At 52.6% G+C, this 13,973-nt stretch overlaps 1 protein-coding gene across 4 annotated transcripts in view; it reads right to left on the reverse strand.

The window, feature by feature from the left end:
• The window catches only part of PLEKHA6 (pleckstrin homology domain containing A6), a 139,003-nt gene that overhangs the window by 58,012 nt on the left and 67,018 nt on the right, over positions 1 to 13,973 (reverse strand). The window contains exon 1 of one of the 4 annotated variants that reach the window (XM_029068584.2): positions 11,298 to 11,441. The exons of 2 other annotated variants lie outside the window; for them this stretch is intronic. The gene's annotated coding sequence lies outside the window, so the exon portion shown is untranslated. Of the gene's footprint in view, positions 1 to 9,415; positions 9,958 to 11,297; positions 11,442 to 13,973 lie in introns of those variants that run through there. One more of the 4 variants, XM_029068582.2, reaches the window with a different exon arrangement.

A 13,973-nucleotide genomic window follows, 5' to 3' on the forward strand; every position in this document is an offset into this window, starting at 1 on the left:
AGAATGGAGACCTGGTTCCATCCCCCTCTCCACGCCCTGTTCCCCAATTCCTTGCCTTATATGCCCCTAGAAGCTGAGCCCGTGACATCCATCCCCCAGCCTCTGCCCCTGCCCTGCTCTGGGGCTGCCTGTACTGGGCCTCTGGGCCAGGAAAGGATAAATTGGGACCTTACCACTCTCTTCCACTAATGAAACGAATTGCTTCCTCTTCAAAAATCACTGTACTTCAGAGACCTCAACCCTCGCCACATGGTTTCCCAGGCAGGCTCTCCTAGCTACTCATCTTGGCTCACAGCCACCTTCATTAGCCACGAAAGAAAATTAAAGTCATCTGCTCTGGGGAAGGAGGTGGAAAAAGGAAGAATATGCATTCTCTTCCTTTGTGAGGAGAAAAGAGATCTTCATTTCAAGGCAGGGATCGATGGTTTTGGCAAGAAGAGGGTTAAATGAACTTTAGCACAGACAGGTCTCTCTATCATAAAAGTCAACGCATGAAAATTGTCCACTGAATCTGGAAAACAAAAGATCCCGTGGTGGAAATGGTATAGATATTTTAGGCTAAAATTTCATCTGCCTGGAATACCTGAAAATGGGTCAACCTGAATTATCCAGATTTTTTTTTTTACATTTAACCATTACCCCGGGGTTTCTTCGGGTCAGAACGGGCCATTCAGCTGCCAAGGGAGGGCAATGGCTGGGATCAGCTCTCCCCTCAACTTCTGCATGCTGTTTTCCACCACACATCATTCAAAAAATGAGGTAAATCCTCCTGCTTTAGACTAGCATCTTTTCATCTGGCATCGGCCCGTCCTGCCTGTTTCCTAGCCGTTTCCAACTGATGGATTTGTCCAAATCCCTCTTCTCCCTTGCCCACCCGTTCATCCCCATGGCCATCGAGATAACCAATGGGTAAACACACCGGGCCGCAGACCCACCCTCTTTCTGCTCTCCTCCCAACTCCCCCAACCCTCTCCGACGCAAGAGGCCGCCCAGAGAGACACCCAAACGTCAGTCCAAAGGTGACTGACTGTTCTCTGCCCTACCCCCCACCCCCGGGCCCAGCCCCTGTCACCCCCAGCCCCCCACGGGCAGCCGCCTACCCTCAGAGTCACCACTTGGCATGCACACGCTGTACTCCGCCATCCTGCATGAATGGAGCTTAATCCATGTTCAATCAGCTCGAAAAACAAGTCCAGTTAGAGGACTGACTGCCTAAACATCTGTCACCCAAACAAGCAGTTATCGAAAACAAGAGTCAGTCAAACAATAGAAACTTGAGCCACTCCAAAAAATTGGGCAAGTCCCTGCGCTGGCCAAACCTCCTTTTGTCGCCGCTCGGGACTTTCAGGCCTACACACGTGTTTCTTGCCCCCAGGTTCAACGCTGATCAAAACCGCTGGGCAAGCCCAAGTCAGTTGAGACTGCAGGCTGGGGGAACAGTAGCTGGGAGAAAAGACCAGTCATTTTAGGCACCAGCTGGTCTCCCCAGAGTTAATTAGCCTGAGAAGCAAATATTGAGTCCAACCCAGGTTCAGAGAGACCTCCATAAGATCCAAAGGTTACCCAATCACAGCCTCTTCTATTTTAGCTGAGACTAGCTCCCCTTATCCCTGAGACTGTTCAACTTAGTCCAGATGTAGGGATCTAGGTTAGATTGAAAGAACTCCAGGGAAGGAGATTCCACAATTTCCCCAGCCTCTTGTTTCAGTATCCCTCAATCTGGGTGGTTGGGAAGTTCTTCCTGGTGTCCGAATTCAACTCCTCCTGCTTAGTTCATGTCCCTCTGCTTTTGTTTGGTTCCTAATGGAGTTGGAGGATGAGGGACACAACTCCCCTCGATCTAGTCTGCCCTAATTCACCACACTCAAAGCATCTGCCTTTGAGAGCAACTGCCTCAAACCAACACCCGGCCAGAGTCAAATGCAACGAATTAGCAGATTTGGAAGTCTGGAGGATGGATCCCCCGGCTAGCACCCAAATGAATGCTACTCCTGAGAGAGGAAGGCCCACAAGTCTCTAGACTCTTAGCTCACTGTGGGCAGAGAACGTGTCTGCTAACTCTGTGGTACTGTAGGCTCCCAAGTGCTTAGTACAGTGCTCTGCACAAAGTAAAAGCTCAATAAATATCACTGATTGATTGCTGTGCTGGATAATACATTCAGAGAAAACGGCTGTAAATCCCAGCCACCTCCCAGGGGCCCTGTTATTCACATCACCCATCTGCCAGTGAGGGAGGGATGGGGGTGGAGGGGTCAGAGGGAGGGAAGAGCAGGGGGGGGAAGGCCGGGGAGACCAGACTCCAGCAAGAGCTCATCGGCTTCATCCCTACCTCCCCCAGGCAGAGCTGCAGCTCTGGGCCTTGGCCAGCAGACCGCCAGACCCGATAGGAAAGACATGAACTCTAGGGCGTTTAAGGATCCTGAGCTGGCAGTTCTGAGAGGGCAGAAAGCGGTCAGAATCCAAGGGAGATCACCCTCCCACTGGTGCCAGGCACACCGAGCCAAGGGATTGCCGCTCCACCCTTCCCACAACTCACTCCTCACAACCTAAGTCAACCCTATCTTCACAACCCCCAGGATTCTGCCAAGTGGGGCCGAACAAACCCAACCTCGGTCCTGAACAGTTTCGGCTGCCGGAATCACAGCTCGTAAAAGGTTCTGGCTGGAGTCCGACATGGGGGCGAGGGGGACGGGAGGAAGTTGGGGTGGGCGGGGGGTGACAAGAGAAGAACGCCGACCTGCTGTCCCCGCTCCCCTTCTTTGGTCTCCCCCGCAGGCCTGCCTGCCGGCCAACTCCATCTTGCCTACTCGGAGCACGGAGCCCCATCCCGTAGTGGGAGGTCGGCAGGTCTCCGGGCCCCTCTTCTCATTCCCGCTCACCTCGTTACAAGCCGGAAGCCGTATCTGCCCCGCATTCGCTCCCAATTAAAAACCAATTCCGTTTACTTGGGTCAGTGCGTCCTGCTTGACTGCCGGAGTCTTGACTCCCAGAGCTATCCCAGCTGTGAATACACTCCCCTGGCTCATCTTCCTCCCGTCAAGGCCTGGCTGTTCTCCCAGCTGCTGCTGTTACACCCCAGAAGTAGCTGTATTCTACCCGACTACAGTGTTCTGAGAGTCTCCCCGACATAGGATAGGGTCAGAATCCTTTGTCCCAGTGAACCCAGGCTTCATAGATTCATGTCACCACCTGCCTCCCAAGGACCAATTCAAAACCAGGACTGTCACAGTTCACCTCTTGCCTAGGGCTGGGTGTGGATAGGTGCCTGGCCTCTCTTGTTTGTGGCTGAATTCTCATTCTGCTCCCTTCCTTTTATCCTCCCCCAACAAGTTGACCCTTATATCTTTTTCTCCTGTGGTGGGAGACCTAGCTAAGGCGAAGGAAGGCAAAGGGGTAGCCAGATAGAGCAAAGAGTGGGCTCCTCGATGCCATCTCAGGGTACTACGCTCCCCCTGGAGTCTCACATTCTCCATCAAAGGTGATGAGGGAGTCGGGGAAGCCGGTGGAGGATGCAGCCCTGATCACGGGAGAGCTCCTCAGGGCTGGCCCCATCCAAGAAATAGTGTACCCTAGGGGAAAGAACATGGGCCTGGAAATCAGAGGACATGGGTTCTTATTCCTTCTCCACCATGTCTGCTGTGTGACCTTGAACTAGTCATTTCACTTCTCTGTGCCTCAATTACCTCATATGTAAAATGGGGATTAAGACAGTGAGATCCATGTGGGACAGGAGCTGTGTCTGACCTGATTACCTTGTATCCATTCAGTCCATTCAGCACTTAGAACAGTGCTGGGCACCATAGTAAGCACTTAAGAAATACCATTATTATTATTATTATTATTAGGGCCAATTCCAGGGCAGCCAGATGCTGAGCACAGGCAGCTTTATGCCTTGCTTCTTCCCTCTTGACCCTCGCCCTCCTGCCATGCTTCTGCCTCAGAGAGACCTTTCCCTCTCCCCCGACCTTGGCCTGTGCCTCTAGGGGTAATCCTGTCACCACCTTCACCCAACAACTCCTTTTGGACCGACAAATCTTTTCTTTCAAGGCATTTGTTAGGCGCTTACTGTGTGCCAGGCACTGTACTCAGTCAGGGATGGGGTAAATACAAACTAATCAGGTTGGACACAGTCCATGCCCCACTTGATGCTCGGAGTCTTCATTCATTCATTCAATCATATTTATTGAGTGCTTACTATGTGCAGAACACTGTACTAAATGCTTGGAAAGTACAATTCGGCAGCAGATAGAGACAATCCCTACCCAACAACAGGCTCAGTCTAGAATCCCCATTTTACAGATGAGGTAACTGAGGCACAGAGGAGTTAAATGAACTGCTCGAGGTCACACAATGGACAAGTGGTGGAGCAGGAATTAGAATCCAGGTCCTTCTGACTTCCAGGCCCATGCACTATCCACTATAGCGCCTATGGGAAGAGTATGTGTGTGTGTATGCACACACAGTGCAGTGCTGGGATTCACATGGTTTGTGTGGAGAGAGAAAGGGAGCGGGCTGGGGATAAGGAGTGGCCTTCCCCTTCTGAGGCTGAGAGACCAACTGTCAATCTCCAAAATGAGCAAAAGGTCAACAGAAAAATTTCTTCCGGCTCAGCAGATCTGGCCTCCTTGAAACACACTTCTCATCCCCTCCATTTCTCCCACCCACTAGGAGATGGGATTTTGCTGGGTTTCACTTTCCCCCTGCACCCACATCCCCACCTTTCCTCATCCTGGGAGCCACAACTCCTGGATTCTAATCTTACCTCTCTGGGGAACTAAATCACTCCTTCCTCAGTTTCCCCAGTTGGACAATGGGCACGACCCCTGTGGCACGGAGCTCTGTCAGGGAGGCTGCCAAGCTGAAGGAAGTCACAAGTCCTCCTTGGCTGCAAAGAAGGGAAGGGGGCTAATGCTAAGACTCATTTATCAGCTAAGGGAAAATGAGGCTCAGAGGAGAAGAGCAGAATGAGCAAGGAAGACAGTACAGAGTAAAGCTCTTTCATAATAATAATAATAATAATTATGGTATTTGTTAAGCCCTTAACTAGGTGCCAGGCACTGTACTAAGCACTGGGGTGGATACAGATTGGGTTGGACACAGTCCTGGTTCCACGTGGGGCTCACAGTCTTAATCCCCATTTTACAGAGGAGGGAACGGAAGCCCAGAGAAGTGAAGTGACTTGCCCAAGGTCACACAGCAGACATGTGGCAGAGTCGGAATTAGAACCCATGACCTTCTGACTCCCAGGCCCACGCTCTATCCACTACGCCATGCTGCTTTGCTTCCTACCAAGCTCCTTCTCTCCCGGTGCTAAGTTCCTGCTTCAGAAGGGAGCTGAGGCGGATTTAATAAATCAGACCCTGTAAATCACTCCTTAGGTGAGAACACTGGATAATGAGAACCATAAAGCTTCTCTCCCTCAGACATCTGCAGCAGCAAGAACCCTGACTGGAGACATTTATGTGTTGTCTGTGGTCTGAGTGTGTGGCTTTATGCCTCCGTTACGTGGGTTGCTTCTGGAGTTTGGTTTCAGCACTTGCATGTATTGTGTGGGGGGGATTGTGTGTTTTCTGTGTCAGGGTATGGTAAGTATTCCTGAACGCAGAGACTGGTTCGATTTCTTTCCTTCTCCACATCTGCCCATTGTGACTTGTTTGATTGCAGTCTTCTCTGCCTCAACCAGGTTTGGGGGGGTAAGTGGTGTTGCCTACATTGTGGGCAGAGTGTGTGTGTGTGTCTGTGTGGGTACACACACGGCGCAGTGCAGAGATGCACGTAGTTTATATGGAGAGACAGAGAGACAGAGGGGGCCGGGGAATGAGGGGTGGCTTCCGTGAGCCTGGGGCTCAGCCACTACCCTCAGACCCATTGGCCAGTAGGATGGGACGGGCAGGTCCTACCCGGGGCTGGGCTGTGCCCCTCCGGCTGATAACGGGCTCCTCCGGGGGCCCCACACGCCTGCCCACGGCCCCGAGCCGATGCCACCGAAGAGTCGCTTTGTCTGGGGAAGAGGAAATGAGGGACTGCTCAATCTGTGAGGCAGAGCAGCCAGGAACTTCAGGTGGGTTACTGGGCTGGACGGCGGGGCGGGGGGCGGTCGTGGAGAAACGGCTGGAAACAAAGGACTCCTTCTGAGGTTTATCTCCCCAAAACCGCCTCCGCTCAGAGAGCAGGTGGGACAGCAGATCGGACCCAGGATCCCAACCGCCTGTGAGTTCAGGGCCCTCCCCATGATCTGCCGGATCCCAGTTAATAACGATAATCATAGTATTTGTTAAATGTTTACTAGGTGTCAAGGACTGTTCTAAGTGCTGGAGTAGATACATCATCATCAGGTTAGACACAATCCCTGTCCCACTTGGGGCTCACGGTCTTAACCTGCATTTTACAGAGGAGGTAACAGACACAGGGAAGGTAAGTGACTTTTCCAAGGTCACACATAAGGCAAGTGGCAGAGTCGGGATTAGAACCCAGCTCCTTCTGACTCTCAAGCCCGTGCTCTATCCATTAGGCCATGCTGCTTCCCTAGATGAGCCCCGAACCTCCCGGGGAGAGCCAAGGGTGGGCCCCTTTCCGGAAGGGTTGGGGAGAGGCCAGCCAGGCTCCACATATGGATCGGGGGAATTTTGAACATCACTCCCAGATGGAGGAGACGCATCCGAACGGGGCTTCTGTTTCAGTCGGGGGCTGGCCAAGGGCCCGGGAGCTGCAGGAAACTCCCCTGATTTCTGTCTGCCTGGGAGGCCCAGAGGAGCAGATAGGAGAAAGAGTGGGGAGGATGGAAATCTCCAGGCTCCTGTGCCAAAGGGAAGGGGGAGACAGTGCCTCTCAGTGGAAAGAACTCCGGGACACCTGGGTTCAAGTACTGGTTCTGCCCTTGATGTGCTGTGTGATCTTGGGTAAATTATTTGGTGACTCTGCGCACCCGTTTCTTGCCTCCAAAACTGGGGGAAACCCTCTCTGTCTTTTCGCACTCCAAGAGGACGATGGAAAGATAAATGGAAGAGCAGATCTAGAAGTGCTCTCAGCCCCGACCAGAGAAAGCCAGAGAGGGGGATCATGAAGAAAGGTCTAAGGTTGCAGTGGGTGGGGCACTGAGGGAAATGGTAGCGGGCGATGAGAGCAACAGACCAGAGATATCTCCAATCACCAATTTCCTCCTCCTTACCCATACTTTGCTTGGGAACCAGTGGTAATAGGTTTTATTAAACGCTTACTGTGTGGAGAGCATTCATTCATTCAATCGTATTTATTGTTTACTGTGTGCAGAACACTGTACTGAGCTCTTGGGAAAGTTCAACACAACAGTAAACAGTGACATTCCCTGCCCACCACAAGCTTGCAGTCTAGAAGCGGGGAGACAGACATCAATATAAATAATTAAAATTGCAGAGCACTCTACTAAGCACTGAGAGAGAATCCAAAGATACAACTACTGGGACACTGCTGTCAATCATATTTATTGAGTGATTACTGTGTGCAGAGCACTGTACTAAGCTCTTGGGAGAGTACAATACAACAGAAGTAGCAGACACGTTCCCTGCCCACTATCTGTAGTTGATGCTGACCGGAGGATGGGAGGGGGAGCTTTTGGCCCACAGATCCACAACGGGGCGGAGAGAAGGCCAAGTGGCCCTCGCTGTCAATCGTACCAGATCCGCCGGAAGCGGCATCACCATGCCCCACCTGGCCCCAGCAAGCCCCGGCCAGTGGACCAATGGGAAACAGTGCCTTCTTGCAAAACAATCAGCACGTGACCCAGGGCACAGGTCAGCCTCCCTGAACCCCAATGCCCATTGGTCACCCTGGCTGCCAAGCCAGCTGGAAAGGACACAGAGAGAGAGAGAGAGAAAAGACTGAGAACTGGGGGAAGTTGGATCAACTTTCTTGGCAATGCCAAGGCAGACTGTGGGCGGGGGAGTGTCTGCCGGCTCAAAAGGACAGGAAAAGAGCAGAGAAGGGGAGCAGAAAGGGAGAAATCAGACCGGGCAGGGCTGCCCAGGTAACAGTAGGCAGCGAGAGCTTGGTAAAGAGGCAGAATGTGGCAGGGAGGTCCCGACGGGGTGCAGGGTTGAACCCCCCCACCCAATCGCTGTCCAGAGCTCCAGCAGCTGTGCCGATGAATCCTTGACCGCTTGCCCCCAACCCTGATGAGAGGAGCTAGCCAACTGGCAGGTCTGCTGGGGGCTGGGATCATTTCCGTGACGGTCCTGCCACCGGGGCTACTGGCCGAGGCTGTGGATGCCTCCCCGACTCCTCCCTGGGTGTCTAGGGGCTGCCCAGGGAATTTCTCGGCAAGCCCACTGGCTTGAGACTGCTCTGTAAGGCTACCCTTTGGGGGGCAGTCCAGTGCCCCTTGCAAGCTCCCTGATGGTCATCACACCTGATGAGAAGCGTTGTGGCCTAGTGGCTAGAACATAGGCCTGGGAGTCAGAAGGACCTGGGTTCTAATGGTGGCTCCACCACTTGTCTGCTGTGTGACCTCAGGTATATCACAACTTCTCTGGGCCTCAATTCCCTCATCTGTAAAATGGGAATTAAAACAGTGAGTCCCGTGTGGGACAGGGACTGTGTCCAACCTGATTAGTTTTACCTACTCCAGTGCTTAGAAGAGTGCTTGACATATAGTAAGCGCTTAACAAATGCCAGAACTATCATTATATTATTAACAAATATCAACCATCATCCTCATCACCTGACCTTGTCCCCCACATGGGGCTACCTCTCCCATTGCCCACCTAGCCATTCTCCCTCACCTTCCCTCAAGTGTCCCAGGCTCCCTAGGTTGCACTGGTCACTCACCATCCCTCCCTACTGGAGTGAGGCGGCTCCTGCCCTGAAGATATCGTGGGCCAGAGGAACCTTGCAGGTCATCCTCCCCAGCATAGTCTTCCCCATCCAGCCTCCGCAGGCCACCCTCCCCAACCTGGTCCTCCACCCCGCAATGCAGGCCACCGTCCCCAGCCCGGTCCCTCTCACCGTCCACACCCACTGGTCACCTTCCCCAGCCTGGTTCCTCTCCCCATTCCAGGTCCCTCTCATCTTCCACCCCCACTCCCTCAAAGGCTGCTCTCCCCAGCCTGGTCCCTCTCCACAGACAATGGCTTAGGTGGGGACGAGGAAAGAAAGAAGGGGTCTCGGGACAGCGTTGTGTGATCGGACATACTTTGTCCTCCACCTGGGGTGGAAGAGGGTCTGATACGCCACAATGTCCAGGTCTCAGACTATAATTCAGTTCTGTACCCGATCTCTCTGCGCTCGGTATTTCACTCCAGATAGAGGAAATGGCCCACAAGACAAGAACTGGTCAGAATAAAAACGTAAGTTAGAACGAAAACACCCAGCTCCACCGAGGATTCGTGGCATGCGTGCTCACAAGAAATACAAAAACATAAACAATCTCTCTGTCACTCACCTCTCGTTCCTCCTCTCTGTATCTTCCAGCAGGGCTCCTTTAAGGTTCCTTCAGTATTTTCCTTTTAAAACCCAATAGGTCCCTGGCTGTAACAATCATTAACAGCCACCTCAATGGTGACCATCTTAACCCTTTCAACACCCGGAGGCTCCTGACAGGCAGCGAACGCCCCCGTTCTATTCTGCTCCTCGGAGACCCCCAAAGGTCGGCTGGTGGGCACCAGGCACTCGACAACCTCCACTCAAGGTAGCGCCTCTACCTCCCACGTGGAAGAGGGAGGATGGATACCCACCCTGCGGATACCCACCCAGCCCGGCCTGGCCGACCGGAGCAGATACGCCACCCGGGGCGGTCTCGGTGCTGGCGTCAGGCCCAATCGGATGAGCCCACATTAGGAAATATTTGCCCAGCGGGCCAATGGGGGAAGTGGGAGATTTTTAGTGGGGAGGGAAAGGGGGTGACAACCGCTTCTCCCTGAGGTGTCAAACGGGGTCAACCGTCTGCCCAGGCCGGGTTAAGCCATGGGGAGGAAGGGATAGAGATCTTGGGGGTGGGGATGGGGGTGCAGGGGGGAGAAGAGAGAGAAAGAAAGAGAGCTCGTTTGTGAGCTCCAGGGCCTCTCAGACCAAATCACCCTCCCTCTCACCCAAGCCTCCTCTCCGGCTGCTCAGGGATGGCTGAGCTAGTCTGTTCCTGCCTCAGCTGTAGCCAGCCCCTCGGGCTGCAGAGAACTCGCCACCAGTGCGCCTCATTTGCATAGATTTGCATAAGGCATGCCGCCTTTTAATTTATTTAAAGAGACCGCTGAGGAGAGACCAGGCAAGTGTGGATGTAAGCAAACTCCTCACTTCCCTCCCCTCCTTCACAAATGACCATCGATCTGGGAAAGTCCAAATGGTGGGGGGCATGGATTATGCAAATCTATGCAAATGATCGAACAGGGCTCTTAAACTAGGTCATTTCCATCTCCACCATCGGTTCCTCTCTCTGCCGGGCACGTCAAGGAAGTCACACATCAGCTCCCCTTCTTCCTTAGCCTTCCCATTCCCTTCTCCCATCCCAGTCCAGGGGCTTCCAGTCCACTCTCTCTCCCGGCCCCCCTCCACTTGCCCCCAGCATGCTTCGTCCACGCCCGGCCGGGGACAAAGGCCGCCACTGAGCCTCTTCATCCCCTCTTCCAGCACGGCTGAACGAACCATCCAGTAGCTTGCTAGTCGCCTCCCCGTGCGTCCTCGGCCACCCTCCACCGCGGGCAGGTAAACTGCCTTCCTTCCCGACCACCCGGGGCCCCTGCCCCAACATGCTCCACATGCCAGCCACACCACCTCCCCAGAACCCAGCACCAGCTTCTCTCTGCACCGTCAAGTAGACCCCCATCCTGGCCTGCTTTCCACCACCCTGGTTGGAATCGGCGGGAAAGAAAAAAGCACCTGCAGTATGAGGCCTCTGTAAAACTTCGGAAAGACGAGTGGCCGTGGTAGCCGCCCCTGTGGCTTTGGGTGGGCTTTGAACTCCGAATCACAGGGAGCCGGAATTTCTGCTCTTTCGGTCACAGCACGCTGACTCTTGTTTTTGTTTTTTATATTTGTCTTTTTTTAATGCTGTTTTAGTATTTTACTGTGTTATTGCTCAATCAGTGAAGCTTATTGAGCATACGCTCCTCTCCCCCACCTACGTTCACCGAACGTGGTCCCCTTGGGGAGCAGCGACCCTAATTCCCACCTTGTTCCCCGAACTTATTCCGGTGCTCTGCACGCAGTAAATGCTTAATAAATGTTATCGCTATATCTGCAGTGTGCAGCCTGGGTGCTTCAGCTCCCCTCTGCCATCCCTAGCCGTCCAGGGCTCTGGATCCCCATTATCCCTTCTGTTTCCGGCTCACCGTTCAGTCGCCCAGGCGGAATGGACACTCTCTCATCTCTCCAGGGTTCCATTCTGGGAGCGGGCACCCAGCCAGGCTCAGCTTCTTAAAAAGACTTCAGCGCAACTCCCACCTTCTCATCTTAGGGGTCCTGCTACGCGCAGCCCGGCAACTCTGGCTTCCCCAAACAAGCACATGCACCACCCACCGGGCCTGGAGAAACATGCTTCCTGCCCCACCTCCCTCCCAGACAGCCAAGAGTCCTAAATCTGAACTTGGCTCCGTTTACTGACGTCATCAGAGTGTCAGAGTCCAGAAATACGGAGAGGGGCTGAAAAGCGGTGTTGCCTAGTGGATAGTGCAGGGGCCTGGGAGTCAGAAGGAATTGGCTTTTAATTCTGGCTCCACCCTCTATGTGACCTTGGGTGAGTCTTTTCCTTTCTCTGTGCCTCAGTTACCATGTCTGTAAAGTAGAAAATAAGACTGTGAACCCCATGTGGACATGAACTGGGTCCATCCTGACTAGCTGATCTACCCCTCTGGATTATAAGCTTGTTGTGGGCAGGGAATGTGTCTGTTTATTGTTGAATTGTACTCTCCCAAGCACTTAGTACAGTGCTCTGCACATAGTAAGTGCTCAATAAATACAAGTGAATGAATGAATTAGCTCGTATCTACCCCAGCACTTAGAATGATAGTAAGCGCTTAACAAGTACCATTAAAAAAAAAGGATGCTAATGTGCAAAGCAGATCATTCATGTTCTTTACTGAACATCAGTCTTCCCAAAGATCCCCTCCGCTCCTTGTTCCTTTTCCATCATTTCTCCCCTGCTAAATCTCGTAGTGCTCGGCGGTCAGGTTACTGCATTGCCTAATGGAAAGAGCACGGGCCTGGGAGTCAGAGGACCTAGGTTCTCGTACCGGTTCTGCCACTTGGCTGCTGTGTGACCTTGGGCACGTAACAACTTCTCTGTGCCTGTTTCCTCAGCTGTAAAATGGGAAATCATCCTTACTCCTTCCTACTTAGACTGGGAGCCCCATACGGGACAGGGGCTGTGACCAACCAGACTATCCTGCTCTTATTAGCCAGCGCTTAGTACAATGCTTGGAACACAGTAAGTGCTTAGCAAATATAATTATTATTACCATTATTATTAAAAATGAATGGTTAGACTCTGCCTTTGGGCATTCTGAATTGAGTGCAATTTTGTTTAAACCCAACACCATGATTAAGCATCCTGGAACTGCTAGCGGAGACATCCCAACCTTCTAAAGACCACTGATCAATCGATTGATTCTCTAGGTGGCAAACTCCGGTGGGCTGACCTATAGGAACCAGACCTTTTTCTTTCATTAGCATTAATCTCCTTTTAAGATTGTTACCCTCATGTGCTGTGATCCAGTTTGCCTCCTTGTAATAATTGTGACATTTCTTAAGGACTCATTATGTGTGCAGCACTGTACTAGGTGCTGGGGTAGATACAAGATAATCAGGTCAGACACACTTCCTGTCCTACACGGAGCTCATAGTCTAAGGGGGAGGGAGAACAAATACTTCATTCCCATTTTACAGATGAGGAAACTGTGGACATGAACTGGTGTGTCCGAGGTCATTCAGCAGGCTGGTGGCTGGCTCCCAGGCCTGTGCTCTTTCCATTAGACCACGCTACTCCTCCTGTAGGTTTTTCCCAATCAATTCCATTAAAAGTGGTCATTGTTTACTGATGTCTTTCTCTCTTCCTCACCTCCTCAACCCCCAGGGGAAGAACACTTTTCTGCTGTCACCGGGCTCCAAGGCCAGCATCCTGACTCCTGTCATTTCCAGCAGAGTCAGGAAGAGTGGATGGCAATCACATGGGGGGGGATGGGGATCTCAGAAGAGGGGGTGGCGGCGACCTCCGAGGAGGGAGCAGTGACCTCCAAGAAGGGGACCGTTATCTCAGGGTCGGGGACTGGCTGAGGGTAAGGAGGCAGAGGGAAGAGGCCAGAATTTTGGCAGGGCAGGGTGTGGGGTGGGGAGCTCCCCACTCTTGGGTTGGGCTTCTTGCTCTGATGAAAAGAAAACCCTGAAGGCAGGAAATCTGGCAGACCAGGGACCAGCTGGATGCTGTTAGCAATCTTGCACATCGCCAGTCCCCCGCAGCCCCCAGCCCCCGACCCCGCCCGCTGGGTGACACAGAGGGTCCTGGCCCTGAGCCCAGCCATGCTCCTGACAGGCTGGGGAATACTGGGAAGCTGGAGTGCGGTCCAGCTCACAGCTGACTAAGGGGGCACTGGTGGAGCGTGGTCCCCCTCCTTGCAGCTCACAAGCTTGCTTGTGTGCTCTCTCTCTCTAGTCCCCCTCTAATCTGGGCAGGGAACACATCTACCAACTCTATTATATTGTTCTCTCCCAAGCTCTGCACACAGAAAGTACTCAAATATCATTGATTGAAGAGGTGCTGGGAGCAAAGGATACCTGAGAAGACAGACCTTGGGTGAGTCACTTAACTTCTCTGGGCCTCAGTTTTCTCCACTGTAAAAAGGGAATTCAAAAGCTGTTCTCCCTCCTACTTAAATTATGAGCCCCATGTGGGTCAGGGCCAGGGTCCAGCAGTATTAGCTTGCATCTACCTAGCGCTTAGAACAATGCTTGACACAGAGTAAGTGCTTAAATACCATAATAAAGTAAATAAATAAATCGAGTCCCCACTCTAC

This window comes from Ornithorhynchus anatinus, chromosome 7 (genome assembly GCF_004115215.2).
Source record: "Ornithorhynchus anatinus isolate Pmale09 chromosome 7, mOrnAna1.pri.v4, whole genome shotgun sequence".
Lineage (NCBI taxonomy): Eukaryota > Metazoa > Chordata > Mammalia > Monotremata > Ornithorhynchidae > Ornithorhynchus > Ornithorhynchus anatinus.